This window comes from Triticum urartu, chromosome 5A (genome assembly GCF_056163025.1).
Source record: "Triticum urartu cultivar PI428250 chromosome 5A, HENAU_Tu73, whole genome shotgun sequence".
NCBI classification, from domain to species: domain Eukaryota; kingdom Viridiplantae; phylum Streptophyta; class Magnoliopsida; order Poales; family Poaceae; genus Triticum; species Triticum urartu.
The window spans coordinates 516,634,194-516,654,666 of record NC_141877.1 but is presented as its reverse complement, the minus strand read 5'-3'; positions in this window follow the sequence as shown (position 1 = coordinate 516,654,666).

The window sequence follows — 20,473 nt, the reverse complement described above, 5'->3', positions numbered from 1 at the left end:
CTGGCGGGCGGCTCACGACCGGTGTACGTGCGCAAGGGCAACCATCAGGCCACCGCCCGACGATCACCCAGATCGAACGTTGCAGGGCAGGCTGCAGTGACCAGCGGGACGGGGCCATGCCTCCGGCCTCCACGCGACCACGTCTGTAATTTTGACTACCCCTAATCCCTCCTCTCTTAGCAAAATAGTAATACGATTTGAGTTTTCCGTCTAGATTACAGTCAAGAAGTCATCACTTGATTTGAATTCTGCCCGGTATTCCTTTTCTAATTAGGCATACTTTATTGGCTACATAATTTTCCATGTCTCATTTGGCATTTGTAATTTATTTGTTAAATACAGATAATATAGAAAAGTTTCTTCTAAAAAGAAAGGCACCATAATAAGATGCTTCAAAAGGCATGAATAGGCAATGAAAAAGGTCACCATTGATCAAGTGGATTAGTATATTTCATGGCTCGAAGAAAGAGAGTATAATTAAGGTAAGTAGGTAACCTTCAAATTTGTAGTCCATCAATTTGGGCATTTTATTATGTTCGACTTAAAAAAATTATTACATTTCTTGTCTTGTAGGTTGCTGAATCTAGATGTCTGATGATGTGCTTTGAAGTTTGAAAATGCAAGACATCCATTTCAAGTAAATTTATCCTTTTTTATTGGTACATTAAGCATTTTGATTGTTGCATTTTGTTTTTATAAATTGACTTTTATTATGTCTGAGAATCCGTGTACCCATTTATTCAATACAACTTTGCTTGAAAATTTTACGCTATGGTTAATGTTGGGATATCCTCCTCATGTGGGCTGTGAGGAGATGACCATTTGAGGCCTTTTAGGCAGCCCAAAGAGGTGCAGAAGCCCACTACCCATTAGGGTTATGACCTAGGGTCATTTTGGACTTTGCACATAAGAGGATGGGGATGCTTTACCCTTCATCCAGCAGCCACCACCAAGAGTGATGAAAATCAGTTCATCCTCCAAGAAAGGAGAAGAGAGAAAACCAAGAGAGCAAGGGAAGAAGAGGAAGATTGAAGGAAGAAGAAAAGGGAGCTCCTCCCCAAGGTTGTGATGGTCCAGATCCACTACCTTGTCTCCTTCAAGCTTCGGTTCCACCATCTTTGGTGAGATTGTTCCAATCCCTAGTTCTTGAGCCCCAAATCTTGTTGTGTTCATCCAAGATTCAGAAATCTTGATGTATGAGATTCTCTAGTGCTGTATAGAGAAGAACTTGTTGTATCCCACATTTGATAATAGTGGAAGAGGATTTGGGTGGCTTCGGCCCATGGTTTTCCCCCTCAAGTTGAGGGGTTTTTCACGTAAAAATCTGGTGTCTCTTTGTTGATGCTTGCTGCTATCCAGAAACTTACTCCTACCACAAGACACTTGGCTGAGGAGTGTCTTGCCTGCTGAGTAACATTTTCTGCCTCCATATATGCTGTTGCATATGTTTCCTTCCGTGCTAAGTAACGATCCTTGAGTTAGTACATGATGTGGTGCTGAGATTACTTGTTTCCACTGCAGTTATCAGTTAACCATGATAACCCACAAGTATAGGGGATCGCAACAGTTTTCGAGGGTAGAGTATTCAACCCAAATTTATTGATTCAACACAAAGGGAGCCAAAGAATATTCTCCAGTATTAGCAGCTGAGTTGTCAATTCAACCACACCTGGAAACTTAATATCTGCAGCAAAGTGTTTAGTAGCAAAGTAATATGATAGTAGTGGTAACGGTAGCAAAAAGTAATATTTTTTGTGTTTTGTAGTGGTTGTAACAGTAGCAACGGAAAAGTAAATAAGTAGAGAACAATATGTGAAAAGCTCGTAGGCATTGGATCGGTGATGGAGAATTATGTCGGATGTGGTTCATCATGCAACAGTTATAACATAGGGTGACACAGAACTAGCTCCAATTCATCAATGTAATGTAGGCATGTATTCCGAATATAGTCATACGTGCTTATGGAAAAGAACTTGCATGACATCTTTTGTCCTACCCTCCCGTGACAGCGGGGTCCTATTGGAAACTAAGGGATATTAAGTCCTCCTTTTAATAGAGTACCGGACCAAAGCATTAACACATAGTGAATACATGAACTCCTCAAACTACGGTCATCACCGGGAGTGGTCCCGATTATTGTCACTTCGGGGCTGCCGGATCATAACACATAGTAGGTGACTATAGACTTGCAAGATAGGATCAAGAACTCACATATATTCATGAAAACATAATAGGTTCTGATCTGAAATCATGGCACTCGGGCCCTAGTGACAAGCATTAAGCATAGCAAAGTCATAGCAACATCAATCTCAGAACATAGTGGATACTAGGGATCAAACCCTAACAAAACTAACTCGATTACATGGTAAATCTCATCCAACCCATCACCGTCCAGCAAGCCTATGATGGAATTACTCACGCGCGGCGGTGAGCATCATGAAATTGGTGATGGGGGATGGTTGATGATGACGACGGCGACGGATTTCCCTCTCCGGAGCCCCGAACGGACTCCAGATTAGCCCTCCCGAGAGAGTTTAGGGCTTGGCAGCGGCTCTGTCGTGGAATTGTCACGGCAGATGTCCTAGCGAAAGGACTTAGTCGTAGGGCCATCGCAACTAGGAAGCTTAAAGGGGTTAATCGGGACAAAGGACACAGAGGTTTTATACTAGTTCAGCCCCTTACGATGAAGGTAAAAGCCTACGTCTAGTTGTGTTGGTATTGCTGGGGTTTCGATCACCAAGAGGCTTAACTCGCCGGCTTGGTTATCGATCTCTTGTATCTTGCCCTAAGCCGCCATCGGGTCGTCCCCTTACATACACAGGTTGACGCCTGGTGGCCTACAGAGTCCCGGCCGGCTCATAATCATGTCCGGCTCGGTGACTTCCTTTACATGCCTTTCTTCACAAGTTTTTCCTTACATACATCGGTTCACAATATCGGGCTTTAAGCCGCCTCCAGGCCTTTGGGCCTTCTATAAGATTTAATAAACTATCGTCTTGAATGTTTACTGGGCTTCTTGTGTAACCCGCCATTGGGGCTGACCCGGCCCCTCCTGGGCGGGTCATAACTGCTAGCTATATCCCCAACATTAGGCCCTAGTTTGACTTTGAATTTTGTTCTTTGTCAATCTTCAACACTTAGACAAAATCCATCTTCTTATCCTCGCAGAAGTTTTTGTAACCCGCCGTGACGTCATCTCTTGAAAACGCAAAAACTTTCATGACGTCATGTCCCAACGGATCTTCGTCTTTAATGTCTCCCGAGAATCGAGGCGTCTGTGTAGTTGGATAACCATTATTCGGCTCTCCCTCGATTTTCGCGCCCGACTGTTCACATTTTTCCTTATAAATAGGCACGCCTCGGCCTTCCTTATTCTTCTCTCTCTCTCTCCGTCTTCTTCCTCTCGCAACCCTCCTGCTGCTCGAGCCTCACCGCCGTCGTGCTTCTCCTTCGTCTCCATCGACCTTGGCCGCTGCATCAACCCGAACCGGTCCAGAGAAACAGCGGCGACCTCCGCAGAAGACCTATGACTGTAAGTGTTCTTCCTTTCGTTTCTCAGATCTGCATTAGGGTTTCCAGGCTTTTGTGTGTTCTTCATAGTTCATCGCAATTCTTCGTAGTTCTTCCACCGCAGGCCTCTTCTCGATCCAAAAAGATATATATGCTTGTGCGACAGTGGTTTTGTGCCTACTCTTGATACCCACAGATCCCTTTCTCTGGTTCAAAGGCCTCATTAGAACTTACAGACTCCTCTGCACTAAACTTTTTAGGTCTAGAATTTTCTCCATTTTGAATAGCCATTTGATCTGGAATAATACCAAGCAATTTGGAAACTTGTTTGTCTCAACACTTAGCTGAATTTTCTTTCTTCAAATATCTGTAGTCATGGCGGCTTACTGTGCCGGCTTACTTTTCCTTATATGACATTAGCCCTTAAGTAAGCCGCCATTACTTATTTGTATCATCATCACTTAACTGTTAATTTCACCATTGAATTGACCCGCCATACTACTTTCTTTTTAGTTTTGTCTTTTGATCATCATGCAGTCAAAAACGCCGACCATCTGCAGCTGGGTTCCCTCAACCGTAACTGAGGAACGTTTGAAGGAGTTCTTCTCCATAGGATTTCTGCCAGGGAAAGACGTCATGTCTTACCGTGCCCCAGACTCGGACGAAGAACGACCCAATCCAAGAGATGGCGAAGTGATTGTTTTTACTGACCATATGAACCGTGGCTTCTCACCGCCCAGCTCAAAGTTCTTCAGAGAGGTCCTCCACCTTTTCAAACTCCACCCTCAAGATATCGGGCCCAATTCCATATCTAACATCTGTAACTTCCAAGTGCTCTGTGAGGTGTATCTTCAACAAGAGCCGGCCGTGGAGCCGTTTAGAGAATATTTTATCTGAACCGGCAGAACGAGTTCACCAATAGCCTTAGCTTAGAGCTTGGAGGCATCTCAATTCAGCGCCGGCAGGGCGCTGTCTTCCCCCTCATAGTCTTGCTGAGTCATCCAAAAGACTGGAATCAGACTTGGTTCTACTGTCAAGACATTTCACCGGCAAACGAGAAGCCACTGCCGAGTTATCACCCCGAACGTCTTGACTCCAAGTTCGCGCTCCCTGACAAGCTCACTGCCGCTGAACGCAAGAAGTTGATACCATCCATCAAAAGGATTAATGCTCTGTTAGGGAACGGGTTAACTGGAGTTGATCTGACCCGCTGCTGGATCTCATGGCGGGTCATCCCTCTAAGCCGTCGATCAAAACTGATGTACGAGTATGGTGGAGGCCCAGATGACTCTCTTCGTCACAGCCACGTTCAATTAACATAAGAAGATATTGTTTCACTGTCAACCCTTCTGGTGAACGGAAAATACGAAGATTGTAGTATTGTCGGATTAAACCCCTTCTGCAAGCTTAACCCGGTGCCAGAAGTAAGGATATTCTGATCTTTCTCCTTTGTATTTTCCCCAGCTGTATTGTTTAATACTTGCCTGACCTTTCATCTTGTTTTTACCTGTCTGCAGGCCAACTCTGACTTCTGGAAAGTTAAATATGACCACGAGGCTGCCAAGAAAGCGAGAGCCGCCGCCACAAACGCCAAGAAAATGACCCGGAGGTCGAAAAAGAAGAAGAAGAGCACTGCTGAAGATTTGATGAAGCTTGAGGATATATCTGAGTCGGAGATAGCCCTTGACTCCCTTGGCCAATTTTTTAATAATCTTATTAACACTGACCATTACCAGGAGGACACTGGGGCCAGTCAGGCCGTGGAAGAAGAGGTAACTATTTCCTCTGACTCAGCCCATTTGCCAAGACAGAAACTTCGAGTCGTAACCCAGAAAGTAAGGTTTTCACACCCTTTAGCTTATCTGGACCCTCACTTTCTTTTGAAAAAGCAGCAACATGAGAGTCGCCATCAAGCTCGGACCAAAGACGAACCGACTGTTGTTCTTTAACAAACCCCACAAAAACGCCGGAATGAGGTTTATTTCTTTGTTTTTTGTCTTTCTATTAATGGATGTCCTTCCTTGCATTACTTACTTTGTCTTATCTTTGCAGGAGGTATCTCGCTCTTCTGGCAACTCGTCTCAAACCCAGTTTCCGGCCTTCAAGACTGCCCCTGGGTAAGGAAAAAATCCTTTGTCTTCTGTGTTTTTCAAATTGTCTCTTTATACTGACAGTCCTATAATATTTCACTTAGTGGCCAAGCTAAGTCTAAGAAGGCCAAGGTGACTAAGCCGGTGGAAGACCCGCCAATCCTTGCACCTGAACCGGCGAGGCCACCTTCTCCTCCAGCAATTGAAACTCCAGAAGACCCGCCTGTCAATGCGGAAGCAAATCCTCCTGAGCCGTCGGTTGATGATACCATCATTAACCCTTCCACAACTGGACCATCGAGCTCGGCCAACCCGCCATCAACGTCTGTGCAAGACGTTTTGATCACCGGGAGCCGTTTTGTTGAACCGGGAAATCCGACCGTGCTGGCTCGCCACACGGCGAAACAAGAGGCATTGGAGAGGCAGAAAGTGCGTTTTGACATTGCACATTATGATCATCTGAATGCCAATGATATTTTATCCGGCTATCTCAGCCATGTGCACTCCAGTCGTGACTCAGAGATCAAAATGGTCAAATAGTTGCAGCTGAAATACGAGGTATATTCCTCCAGCTTATCTATATTCCGCCAGCCCCCAAGTCTTCAGATTATGAGAGAACCGGAATGATCAGTAGACTTTATAATAGAGGCTAAGACTTTTACCTTTGAAACTTTTCTTGAATTCAATATAATAAAACTTCACCTGTAGTCCCCAAGGGCCGGTTCATTTGATCATAAATGAGCCGGTACTTTAAATTGTCTTGTATCGTATCCAAAGAACTTCGTAATCCAGCTTAACCTTGAGAAACTTGCTGAATAGCATACATTAGCCCCCAAGTGCCAAGTGATGTTACTTTGTAAAGTACTTGGGACTTAAAGTATGTTTTTTAGAGTCATAAGAAGTTGTTTTGGCATACATTAGCCCCCAAGTGTCAAGTGTTGTTACTTTCTCATGTACTTGAGACTTGAATCTTGATCTTTGAACCTTAAGTGAAGTCTTGACTCATCTGGGTACGTTTTTCGCAGAATGCATTATCTTAACTGAGCTCGCAATTGACTGATGTGAAGACCCGGCTGGCGGGTCAGGAGGCAGAAATCAAGTCTGCTAATTCCAAATTGCAAGTAAGTCTCGCTGAGACAGAAAAATTAAAGACCAGCTTCATCGCCAAGAAGAAAACCTAGGCAGAGGAAAAACACTTCTAACACAACGCGCCGAAAAGGCCGAAGCAGCCCTTGAAGAGGTTTCAACAGAGCTGAACGGTTTAAAGGGCCGGGTGTCTCAAATGGTGGCCGCCATCTTTGGTAATCCGTCTGTTTTTAATCTTGTGTACTTTTTTGCTGATCTGGAATATAAGCCGCCAGCTGACTTTGTTTATAAAATATGTGCAGGCCCACGAAGCAAGAACCTGAGCCAAGATCATGTGATTAAACTGAAGGCAGTGTATACCTTAGTGGAACAACTGTACATTGGCGCACAACGGGCACTTGCCGCCATATCTCCTGGTAATCAAGGGCCCAACCGGCTCAGCGACGTCTTGAAGAAACTGTCAATCCTACCCGCCAGGTTTCAAGAAGTGAAGCGCTCCTGTGCGAGAGCCGGAGCTTTGACTGCCCTGAGCCGCTCCAAGGCTTGGGTGCCAGATCTAGACCCGGCGGACGTGGCCAGAGGCTATCCCACCGTGAAGGAAGACGGGTCTCCCTTTGAGCAGGATGACTTCATGGCTTGCGTGCGCGGAGTCCGGCCTCAGGCAACTATTCTTGGAGATGAAACCAACATCGACAAGTACCAGCCGGGTTTTGATGTTGAAAATAAGAAGATGGCAACTCCCTCGTACAAGGTGACATATTTAATCCCGCCTATAAGAGAAAATACATTTGCCCCGGAAGTTGACCCGGCCGGCCTAATCGACGAAGAAGCAGAATTTGTCGCCGTGAATGGTTTTGACTGGTCAAAGCCCAACTTCCAGCCAACAGAGGGCGGTGAACCGGCGAGGGAGGAGTAATAACCATCTTCATCGGCTTATAAAAAGCCTTGTAATAGTTTAGCTGTAAACACACTGCATGCCTTGCTTATGCCATCACGCATAAAACACTTGTATATGATTCTGTATTTCCTGATGTCAATATAGGCATCATATTAATGGTTATCCCTATAATACTTGAGCTCTATTCCTGTAGATACAAGAGAAAAGACTAGCTTGGCGGATTAGAACCGAACGGGTTAAAAACACCTGGCTTATAGCCAATATGTTTACCATAATAGAAAACAGAAACAGATATAAATAGAGGACAAGGCTGAAACTAACCCTTTGGTTAATGCAGCAGGCAATTGCGTATAAATAATAGCCATACTTGTACCTTTGATCCTTAGACCACTGGCTTAAATAACCCGGGTAATGAAGTTGATAACTCCATCTTTTTGAGAAGTCAATGCTTCTGAGTACTTAATGATCATCATACTTTGGTAGCCTTGTTGTCAAATAGTCCAGCCGGCGAAGAAGATCATGCTAATTATTTATGAAATTGAGACAACAAAAAACTAAAAGGCAAATAACAGGTAACAGGTATGAGTTAACCTTATGTTTAAATGTTGGTGGCTTCTGATTCGAATACGATCAGTAAACCGGACCAAAGGGGTTAAGCTAAGGTTCGAATACGACCATATAGCCCCCAGTGGCTTTGGCGTTGCGTCGATCAAGAAGGTACCGACAGCTATGTTCTCTTTGGTTCGAATACGACCTATGTTTGAACAGGAAGCCCCCAAATGACCTTGAGAGGTTTTTAACGACCCTGATTCAAATACGATCCAAGTCGGACCCAAAAGGGGTTAAGCTATGATACAGATACGATCAAGAAGCCCCCTAGTGAGTTTGGCCTTGAGCCGATCAAGAGGGTTACGACAGCTATGTTCTCTTTGGTTCGAATACGACCTATGTTTGAATAGGAAGCCCCCAAGTGACCATGATAGTTACAGCTAGATTCGAATACGATCATAAGCCAGACCAAAAAAGGTTAGACTTGATTCAAATATGATCAGCTCCTTAATAATCATTTGAACATAAGAAATAACAAAGATGCGTAATCTTTGAAAAGAAAAGGGACCGATGGTCCTGCTTTATTACTTATCATGGTATATACAATGTTAAAGTATGTACATGATGAGAGCCGGTGGCTCAGGTGTAGTATGGCCGAAGTTGAGCAATGTTCCACGGCCGGCGGGTCTCCTCCTCCGACTTACGTGAGTCTTTGTGCTCTCGAATGTCAATGATATGACCCGTTGTTTAAGTTCTTGCTGACCACAAAGGGTCCTTCCCAAGGTGGGGATAACTTGTGTGCATATGACAGGTCCTGGATGAGCCGGAGCACCAGGTCGCCTTCCTGAAAAGTCCTGGACTTAACCCGACGGCTGTGATAACGGTGCAGGTCCTATTGATAGATTGCTGATCGAGCCGCTGCTAAGTCTCTTTCTTCATCTAACAAGTCGAGTGCATCCTGTCTGGCTTGTTCATTATTAGCTTCAACATAAGCCGCCACACGGGGCGAGTCATGACGGATGTCACTAGGCAACACTGCTTCTGCTCCATACACCATGAAGAAAGGTGTGTAACTTGTAGACCTGTTAGGTGTGGTGTTGATACTCCATAGCACCGAGGGTAATTCTTCTACCCAACAACCCGACGTTCGCTGTAAAGGAACCATAAGCCGGGGTTTGAGACCTTTTAAAATTTCCTGATTTGCTCTCTCAACTTGGGCACTGGATTGAGGATGAGCTTTTTCATGAACTGAACCACCGTGGCCGCATCACACTTACTCACCGGCTCTGCCTCAACCCACTTTGTGAATTTATCAAATGCCACTAGAAGATGTGTCTTTTTATCCTTAGACCTTTTGAGAGGTCCCACCATGTCAAGCCCCTAGATTGCAAACGGCCAAGTGATTGGAATCATCCGGAGTTCTTGAGCCAGCACATGTGCCCGTCGTGTGAACTTTTGACATCCATCACATCTGCTGACCGGATCCTCTGCATCAGCGTGAGCCGTCAACTAGTAAAAACCGTGACCAAAAGCCTTGGCCACCAGAGATTTTAACCCGGCATGATGACCACAATCGCCTTCATGGATCTCATGAAGTATTTCTTGGCCTTCTTCAGGAGAACACACCGCTGAAACGCTCCAGAGACGCTACGATGGTATAGTTCTCCATCAGAAATCGTCATTGACTTAGACCGCCGGGTTATCTGTCGAGCCAGGGTCTCGTCCGCTGGCAACTCTCCCCGGGTCATGTAAGCCAAGAACGACACTGTCCAATCTGGTATGACATGAAGAGCCGCCACCAACCGCGCCTCCGGGTCAGGAACGGCTAGATCTTCTTCCGTGGGTAACTTGACAGACAGGTTATGCAAAGCATCCAAAAAGGTGTTAGGTGGAACCGGCTTACGCTGAGATCCCAACCGGCTTAGAGCATCAGCCGCTTCGTTCTTCCTACGGTCAATGTGCTCCACCTGATATCCTTTAAAATGTCCTGCAACAGCATCCACTTCACGGCGATAAGCCGCCATGAGAGGGTCTTTGGAATCCCACTTGCCTGATACCTGTTGAGCCACTAAGTCTGAGTCACCAAGACATCTGACCCATCTTAGGCTCATCTCTTTGGCCACTTGAAGACCATGGAGCAAGGCTTCATACTCTGCTGCGTTGTTAGTGCAAGGAAACATCAGCCGTAACACATAACAAAATTTGTCACCTGGAGGGGAGGTTAAAACAACGCCAGCCCCCGAGCCTTCCAATTGTCTGGACCCATCAAAATGAATAGTCCAATATGTGTTGTCTGGTTTCTCTTCTGGCATCTGCATCTTTGTCCAGTCATTAATAAAGTCAACCAGTGCTTGAGATTTGACCGCAGTACGTGGTACATACTTCAACCCATGAGACCCAAGCTCAATGGCCCATTTGGCGACTCGTCCCGTGGCTTCTCTGTTTTGAATGATGTCTCCCAAAGGAGTAGAGCTAACTATAGTGATTGGATGACCTTGAAAATAATGTTTAAGCTTCCGGCTCGCCATGAACACCCCATATACGAGCTTCTGCCAATGTGGATATCGTTGTTTGGATTCAATTAACACCTCACTGACATAGTAAACCGGTCGTTGAACCGGATGCTCTTTGCCAACCTCCTTGTGCTCCACCACAATCGCCACACTAACAGCTTGTGAGTTGGCGGCTACATATAACAACAGTGGCTCTTTCTCAACTGGAGCAGCAAGGACCGTCGGTTCAGCAAGTCGTGTCTTCATATCTTCAAAGGTAGAGTTTGCAGCATCACTCCAAACAAAATCATCTGTTTTCTTCATCATCTGATACAAAGGCATTGCCTTCTCTCCTAACCGGCTTATGAACTGGCTCAAAGCAGCAACACGACCTGCCAGCCGTTGAACGTCATTGATGCATGTTGGTTTGGCCAGGGATGTAATTGCCTTGATTTTCTCCGGGTTAGCTTCAATACCTCGGTTGGACACCAAAAAAAACCCAAGAGCTTGCCGGCTGGGACTCCAAAAACACACTTAGCCGGGTTAAGCATCATGTTGTAGACCCAGAGATTATCGAAGGTCTCTTTCAGATCTGTGACTAAGGTTTCCTCTTTCCTGGATTTTACCACTATATCATCCACATAAGCATGAACATTATGCCCAATCTGATCATGAAGACAATTCTGCACACACCATTGGTAAGTCGCCTGGGCACTCTTAAGCCCAAAAGGCATAGACACATAGAAGAAAGCTCCAAAAGGAGTGATAAAAGCCGTCTTCTCCTGATCTTTGACTGCCATCTTGATCTGATGATAACCTGAATAAGCATCCAATAAACTCAAACATGCGCAATCCGCCGTAGCATCGATGATCTGATCAATACGGGGGAGGGCAAAAGGGTCAGCCGGACAAGCCTTGTTTAAATCGGTGTAATCCACACACATACGCCAGGTGCTGTTCTTTTTGAGTACAAGCACCGGGTTGGCTAACCACTCTGGGTGAAAGACTTCTACAATGAATCCGGCCGCCAAGAGCCGGGCCACCTCTTCTCCAATGGCCTTGCGCCTTTCTTCATTGAACCGTCGGAGAAACTGTCTAACAGGTTTAAACTTTGGGTCAATATTGAGAGTGTGCTCAGCGAGTTCCCTCGGGACACCCGGCATGTCAGAAGGTTTCCATGCAAAGATGTCCTGGTTCTCATGGATGAACTCGATGAGCGCGCTTTCCTATTTTGGATCCAAGTTTGTACTGATGATGAACTGCTTGGATGAGTCACCAAGCACAAAGTCAACCATCTTGGTGTCATCAGCTGATTTGAACTTCAACACCGGCTCATGCTCTGTTGTTGGTTTCTTTAACGACGGCATGTCTGCCGGGTCAACGTGATCCTTGTAAAACTTTAACTCCTCTGTTGCACAAACAGACTCAGTATAGGCAGCATCACCTTCTTCACACTCTAAGGCTATTTTCCGGCTCCCATGTACTGTAATGGTGCCCTTATAACCCGGCATCTTGAGCTGCAAATATACATAACACAGCCGAGCCATGAACTTGGCATAAGCCAGCCGTCCAAACAGAGCATGATATGGGCTTTTGATCTTAACCACCTCAAAGGTTAATTTTTCCACTCTGGAGTCATACTCATCTCCAAAGGCTACTTCCAGTTCAATCTTACCAACTGGGTATGCCGACTTGCCAGGTACCACACCGTGAAAAACAGTGTTGGATTGTTTAAGACTCTTATTAGTCAACCCCATCCGACAGAACGTCTCATAGTAGAGGATGTTGATGCTGCTGCCTCCATCCATGAGTACCTTAGTGAATTTGTATCCACCAACCTGAGGCGCCACTACCAAGGCCAGTGACCCGGATTATCAACCCGGGGGGGGGTGATCCTCTCTGCTCCACACAATAGGCTGCTCTAACCAACGTAAGTAACGTGGAATTGCCGGCTCAACGGCATTGACAACCCTGTTGTGAAGCTTCTGGTCCCTCTTACATAAACTAGTGGTGAACACATGGTATTGCCCACTATTCAGCTGTTTTGGGTTGCTGTGATATCCGGACGGTTGCTGCTGATTACCTTGGCCGGGTTGTGGATTATATCCTCCTTGGTTACCAGGATGGCCCTGACCGTGAAATCCTCCTCCACCTGAACCGGCGCCCGGGCCATGGAAACCGCCTCCACCTGAACCGCCACCTGGGCCGTGACCTCCATCAAACGCGTTTGAATTTTTAAACGCCTTCATGATTGTACAATCTTTCCACAGGTGGGTGGCTGGCTTCTCCCGGGTGCCATGCTTTGGACAAGGTTCATTCAATAGTTGCTCAAGGGTGGGACCTGACCCGCCCGACCGAGGGGGTTGCCTGCCCTTGCGCCGTTGATTTCCGCCCTATGCATTAGTGTTAGCGACAAACTCATCAGCCTTACGTTTATTACCTCCTTGATTTGCCGGGTTATGCTGGTGACCCTTGCCGTTGTCGTTCTTCTTTCCCTTCGCTGTCTTTTCTTTGTTAGACACCGGGTCTTTGGTACTATTGGAATTAGCATACTTGATGAGAGCCGCCATCAACTGGACCATGTCATTGTAGTCACGCTTGAGCCGCCCCAACTTCTGCTTCAGAGGTTCAAAACGGCAATTTTTCTCCAACATCAAGACTGCTGAGCCGGCATCCATCTTATCAGATGAATGTATTATCTCCTTGACCCGGCGCACCCAATGAGTTGTAGACTCACCGTCCTCTTGCTTACAATTGGTCAGGTCCACAATTGACATAGGCTGCTTACACGTGTCTTTGAAGTTCTGGATGAACCGGGCCTTCAACTCCGCCCATGAGCCGATAGAATTGGGTGCCAACCCCTTCAACCAAGTACGAGTTGTTCCATCCAACATCATAGTGAAATACTTGGCCATTGCTGCATCGCTGACCTCCAACAACTCCATAGCCATCTCATAACTCTCAATCCAAGCCCCAGGCTATAAGTCAGCCGTGTAATTAGGCACCTTACGAGGCCCCTGAAAGTCCTTTGGCAAACGCTCATTACGTATGGCCGGCACCAAGCAAGGGACGCCTCCGGTTCTTGTGGCGACTCCTGCCTCGACCGAGGTTGCTGGATAAGCCGGAAAAGTTTGATGAGCTGCCTGATCTGCTGCCAGTTGAACTGCTCGTTCCGCCTCTTGTCAGATCCTCTCCTGATCCGGCAAGTTAAGGGCTCCAGCCTGCACCGGCTCATACCTGTGTGGCCGGTTGCAGCGTTGAGCATTGCTTGACATATCCACAGATTCCATATGCCTACTGTAGCTCGGGCTTCGGCTTGGGCGAGGAGTTGAATGGATCATGTCTCGACTGTTGAAGTACGCATCCTGCTGTGCCAGAGCTGTTTGAAGAAGTTCTCTTACCCTCCGCGTTTCAACCGCCGCCGGTGAGTCACCTTCCATCGGGAGAGCCGCCAAACGAGCTGACGCTGCGATGGGGTTTTCCAAGGGGTTGGAGAAGTGACCCGGCGGCGTTGGTACGTAATGAGGCGGAGCGGTAATTACATGAGGTGGTTCCATGGCACGCGGTTGGACCGGCGCGCTGGGTGTCGTGATCCGGTTTGCCTCCGGCGGGTTGCTTCCCCTAGCTCCGGGTGTATGAAAAAGGTTCCTAGGATCGAGCGTCAGAGGCAGACGTGACTGAGTTTTCTGATGCCTTCTCCTCATGACCTCGTTTGACGCGTTCAGATCCACCGAGAGCCGGAAAGTCTCCGCTTGAAGCTGTTGAGCATGAACGTCCAAAGCCGCCCGCTCCGCTGCCATCCTGACTTCCTCTGCGGCTAGATTTTCTTTAGCTTGCACCATCTCTTCACGTACGCGTGCCACCTCTGCGTCATGCTGGGCTTTATCCGCCGGCTCTACCACGGCAGTCAACAGAGTCGTCAGTTTATCCATGAGGTCCATTAGAATCTGAGCCAGGGGGCGCGCAGGGTCTCCTGACACAGCTGCAGCCGACCCGGTAGCTGTTGCCGCTGCTGTTGTGGAGTTCTGCCCGGGTTGTGTCCCTGCCATGAAGACTCCGACCCAATTCGGCGGCTCAAGGGGGTCCGGAATGCTGCTGCCATCGGAACAGCCCCCGAGCATGCCATCATGCAGCTGGTACAAAGAGTCCGTCTCGCCCGTTGATGATGCAGTGTCAGAACAGACGGCTGTCTCACCGCCCTCCACTGATCCTTCTAAGTATTCACCACCGTGGACGCAGCCTATGAATGCATGCTTCACGACAGATTGAACACAGGTGGTCCTCGCGCGCCGAGCCGTTTCGACGAGGTTGGTGTGGACGTCTGGCCCAGGGCCTGACTCGCCGATCCGGCCGATGAAGATGTGAATTCCGCCGAAGGGGACCCGGTACCCATACTCAATTGAGCCGGCCTCGGGGCCCCAGCCTTCGTCGTCGATGTAGAGCTTGCCGCGATGACTCTTGGTCATTCGGCCCACAGCGTATCCCTTGAGCCCTTCGAAGTTGCCCTTCAAGAACTCAAATCCACCGTGCGCTGGCCCCATGGTGGGGCCAACTGTCGTGGAATTGTCACGGCAGATGTCCTAGCGAAAGGACTTAGTCGTAGGGCCATCGCAACTAGGAAGCTTAAAGGGGTTAATCGGGACAAAGGACACGAGATGTTTTATACTAGTTCGGCCCCTTATGATGAAGGTAAAAGCCTACGTCTAGTTGTGTTGGTATTGCTGGGGTTTCGATCACCAAGAGGCTTAACTTGTCGGCTTGGTTATCGATCTCTTGTTTCTTGCCCTAAGCCGCCACCGGGTCCTCCCCTTATATACACAGGTTGAAGCCTGGTGGCCTATAGAGTCCCGGCCGGCTCATAATCCTATCCGGCTCGGTGACTTCCTTTACATGCCTTTCTTTACAAGTCTTTCCTTACATACGGCGGTTCACAATATCGGGCTTTAAGCCACCTCCAGGCCTTTGGGCCTTCTATAAGATTTAATAAATTATCGTCTTGAATGTTTACTAGGCTTCTTGTGTAATCCGCCATTGGGGCTGACCCGGCCCCTCCTGGGCGGGTCATAACTGATAGCTATATCCCCAACAGGCTCCATATCGTAAAACGCGAGGAATCCTTCTCTCTGCTTTTTTTCTCCCCGAACACGAATATATGGAGTTGGAGTTGAGGTCGGTGGAGCACCAAGGGCCCACGAGGCAGGGGTCGCGCCCAGGGGGCAGGCGCGCCCCCACCCTCGTGGACAGGGTGTGGGCCCCCTGGCCTTGATTCTTTCGCCAGTATTTTTCATATTTTCCAAAAATAAGCTCCGTGGAGTTTCAGGTCATTCCGAGAACGTTTGTTTCTGCACATAAATAAAACCATGGCAATTCTGCTGAAAACAACGTCAGTCCGGGTTTGTTCCATTTAAATCATGCAAGTTAGAGTCCAAAACAAGGGCAAAAGTGTTTGGAAAAGTAGATACGATGGAGACGTATCAACTCCCCCAAGCTTAATCCTTTGCTTGTCCTCAAGCAATTCAGTTGATAAACTGAAAGTGATAAAGAAAAACTTTTACAAACTCGGTTTGCTCTTGTTGTTGTAAATATGTAAAGCCAGCATTCAAGTTTTCAGCAAAGATTATGAACTAACCATATTCGCAATAACATTTAGGTCTCATGTTTACTCATATCAATGACATAATCAACTAGTGAGCAATAATAATAAATCTCAGATGACAACACTTTCTCAAAACAATCATAATATGATATAACAAGATGGTATCTCGCTAGCCCTTTCTGAGACCGCAAAACATAAATGCAGAGCACCTTTAAAGATCAAGGACTGACTAGACATTGTAATTCATGGTAAAAGAGATCCAGTCATAGTCATACCCAATATAAATTAATAGTAATGAATGCAAATGACAGCGGTGCTCTCCAACTGGTGCTTTTTAATAAGAGGGCGATGACTCCACATAAAAGTAAATAGATAGGCCCTTCGCAGAGGGAAGCAGGGATTTGTAGAGGTGCCAGAGCTCAATTTTGAAATAGAGATAAATAATATTTTGAGAGGCATACTTTCATTGTCAACATAACAACCAAGAGATGGCGATATCTTCCATGCTACACACATTATAGGCGGTTCCCAAACAGAATGGTAAAGTTTATACTCCTCCACTGAAAGGATCGAGATGGACCTAGAGGGGGGTGAATAGGTACAATTACAAATTTTAGTTACGACTTAGCAATTTTAGGCAATAATGCGGAATGTGAAAGTGAACCTAACAATTGCAAGTGCAGTACTAAGTGCTAAGCAAGTACAGCAAGTATGTAAATAGGCAAACACAATATGATAAACGTAAGTGCTAAGAGACAAGTAACCACAAGTAGAGAGTTAGGGTTAGGAATAACCGCAACTCCGGGAGACGAGGATGTATATCGATGTTCACTTCCTTAGAGGGAAGCTACGTCACCGTTAGAGAGGTGGATGTTACCACGAAGGCACACCAATGCCACGAAGGCTCACCCTATTCTCCCTTTGAGACAACACCACGGAGGCGTTTCTCAACCACTAGTGGTAGACCTTGGGGTGGTCTCCAAACCCTCACAAACTTTTCCGGGGGTAATCACAAAGGTTGATTCCTCACCGAAAGACTCCTACCGCCTAGGAGTCTCCAACCTCCAAGAGTAACAAGATCGATGGGAAAAGCTCAAGACTTGCTCAAATCACGAATTCCTTTGGTGCAGTGAAAGGGAAGTAGTGGATCTATCACTTGATAGGAGAAGTTCTCTCAAATGTTCCCAAATCACTTGGGGATCTAGGATTTGGTGTAGAGGATTGAGTGAGAGAGTGAAGAGTGTTCTTGGCAAGCTCAAAGTGAATGGTCAACCAACTCCTGGAGGAGGGAGAAGGATATATATAGTGTGGGAACAAAATAGACCGTTGGGCCACTTAATGCTGATGGACGTCCGGTGGCTACCGGACGACCGGTGACATGCAGAGGACCGGACGTCCGGCAGGCGGCCGGTCATCCGGTGGCTGGAACACCAACCACAGATACAGGTGTGTAGTGGGACGCACAGGCGGTGGACGTCCGGAAGGCGCCGGTCGTCCGAAGCCCGGACGTCCGGTGTTTGTCGGAAATCCGTTAATATCAGTTTTGTTGAAGTGCACCGGATATCCGGAGATGAGCGGACGTCCGGTGGTGTGATCAGTCTTCCGCTAATATTCATTCTGTGAAGATATACCGGACGACTGGAGAGGGTCGGATGTCCAGTAGGTCAGGAGGGACCGGACGTCCGTAGACTTCGGATGTCCGGTGGTAGTAGGACTAAATAGCTAAGAAGCATACTACCATTTGTGCATAGGTTAGAGGAAGAAACTTGAGATGGTATAAGAGGGAATTTTGTGGGTTTGAGCAAGTCCTTTCACGAAATCCAACGATCCCCTCTTAATAGTGCGGGATCCCTATACTCAAGAACAACCTGAAAATAAGGAGCTGAAGCTTTTTATCTTTGTCTTGTGTCTCTGCTCTTGAGTGATATAAGTATATATATGCTTTATGTCCATAGTTTTGATCCACACACACACATAGCCCTTTGAGACATAATCCTGAGAAATACTCGATAAACATGATTAGTCCCAAAATGCATGTTGTCATCAACATCAAAATTTGATTAAGGGCATGATTGCACTTTCAATCTCCCCCTTTTTGGTAGTTGATGACAACATACATGCACTATATAGAATAAAGCTTTGAATATCAAAAGAATTTATTTTGGAGCTCCCCCTCAATATGATGCCAACACAATCAAAACTTATACACAAGATAATCAAGATAACATCAGATTTAGAATAAGCTCCACAAAGATTCAACACTCATAGCATATAACATTAGTCGGTATAATCATAGCATAAGTTTCAACATAAGTCGGTACAATCATAGCATGAGTTCGATAACAAAGCTAAGAACATAGTGCATCATATCACATACTCCCCCTTGACAGCAAATACCCACAAGAGGGGGAGGTCATAGCAGCATTAAAGAGCCTCATCGTCATCATCATCATTATCATCATGGGCACCACTACCACCAGCCTCATCAAAGAAATCAACCCACTCAGGACCCGAAGGAAAACCGAAATCAGAAGGTGGATCTTTAGGAAGACGTTCATCGTCACTCACATCATACACTCCGGAGTCTCTCAGACGAGCCTTCAGAGCATTCTTGGAGGTGACCAAGCGTGTGACAATGTCGTGATTTGGGGAGCAATGAAAGGTAAACATCTTCATCATGGCAGAGTGAGCCTTGCCAAGGAAATGAGAAATGCGACCAAAAGGTGCAGAGCCGGAGGAAGTAGACCTAACAGTAGGAGGAGGAACACTAGCCGGAGTGTAGCGAGCAGGAGCAGAAGAGTCCTTGGGAACCCAATCATCCGCCATGTGAGGTGGAATGACCCACCGTTCATGCAAGTGCGTGCGGGCAATGGGAAATGGAGCAACACTCTCGATAAATGCCTGAAGAAAGGGGGCATGAGGAAAGGCTCGCTTGTGTTGAAGACAAGCAAGACATATTTCATGCCATAGAAAATGAGGGACGTTGATCTTCCCTTTTGGAGACACATAGAGGCGATGCATGAGATCAATGTAATAACTATTACATGACCCCTTGTCACCCATCTTGGGATAAATGGTGCGAATGACACACTGAAAGATGATGTAGAAAGGAGAGCGCCAAATCGAGACTTGGTTCAGGCTCTTGTGTTTCTCCTCATCAGTCATTTGACCGATGGGTTTTAGAAGATCCATGCAGACTTCTATGCCATTGGGCCTATGGTTAGGGTCATCCTTATGGATTTTGAAGCCTGTGTCAGGAAAACCAAGAGCAGCAAAAAATTGAGCATAGGATGCCGTGAGCATGGTGTCGGAGGTCATCCAAGTGACAGTTTTATTTGGACCAAAATAACACGTGGCATAGAATTGATGGATTGCAGCTTGGTTGAAATCATGCTGACATGCGAATGGTGCAGCAAGATTGGATGACTCAATGAGCTCAAAAGCTCCTGAATATTTTTCCGGATGAGTACCGATATGCTCTAAGTCAATGCAGAAATGGAGAGATAGACCTTTAGGAATGATGACAGTGGTAAAAATGTCGGCTTGGACATTAGTGCGAAAACGAGCATCTTGTGAGTCGCTAACAATGGTGAATTGATCTATGTCACGACGAAGCTTAAGGTAAGAACCTATGGGAACCTCATTGAACCGTTTAATGATGCGACCGTGCGAGAGTGGAGGTTCAAGAGAGATGCGACGAGCATCACCTTGAGGTTGTATCGGGGGCGGAGGAGGCTTGAACATGGGCCGACGTGTTCCCGGTTTAGGAGTGGAGGTGCGAACACCGACATAGGCGGGCTCCTCAAAATCCGCCATTTCGTCCTCAAAGTCGGATCCCTCCGATGAGGAGTCGCTAGCCGAGCTGTGATGGAGGGCGGCACGCTTCTCGGGGCGGACCCGCTCTTGAGAATCGTCGGAGCCACCATGACGAGGCGGACGGGCCGGACCACCGGTGACCTGCTTGCGCGCGGAGTGTTTGGTCTTTGGCATTCCGACCTAGAGAAGGAGGAGGCCCCAATTTTCTTAACCACCGCCAGAGATCAAGGAATCGAAAAATGGGGGGGGGGGAAGAACAGTTGCAACCTTGGGTGGGCGAGGAGAAGATGCGACAGAGAAGAACAAGTTTCCCCGACGCCAGCTGGAATGAGAGAAGGATGGGCGGAGTCCCGACAGCGGCCACCCGTGCAAAGACGGCGACGACCACGGCCAGCGCGCACCCCCAGTGAGGAGAGTGAGCGGCGGCGGTGGAGAC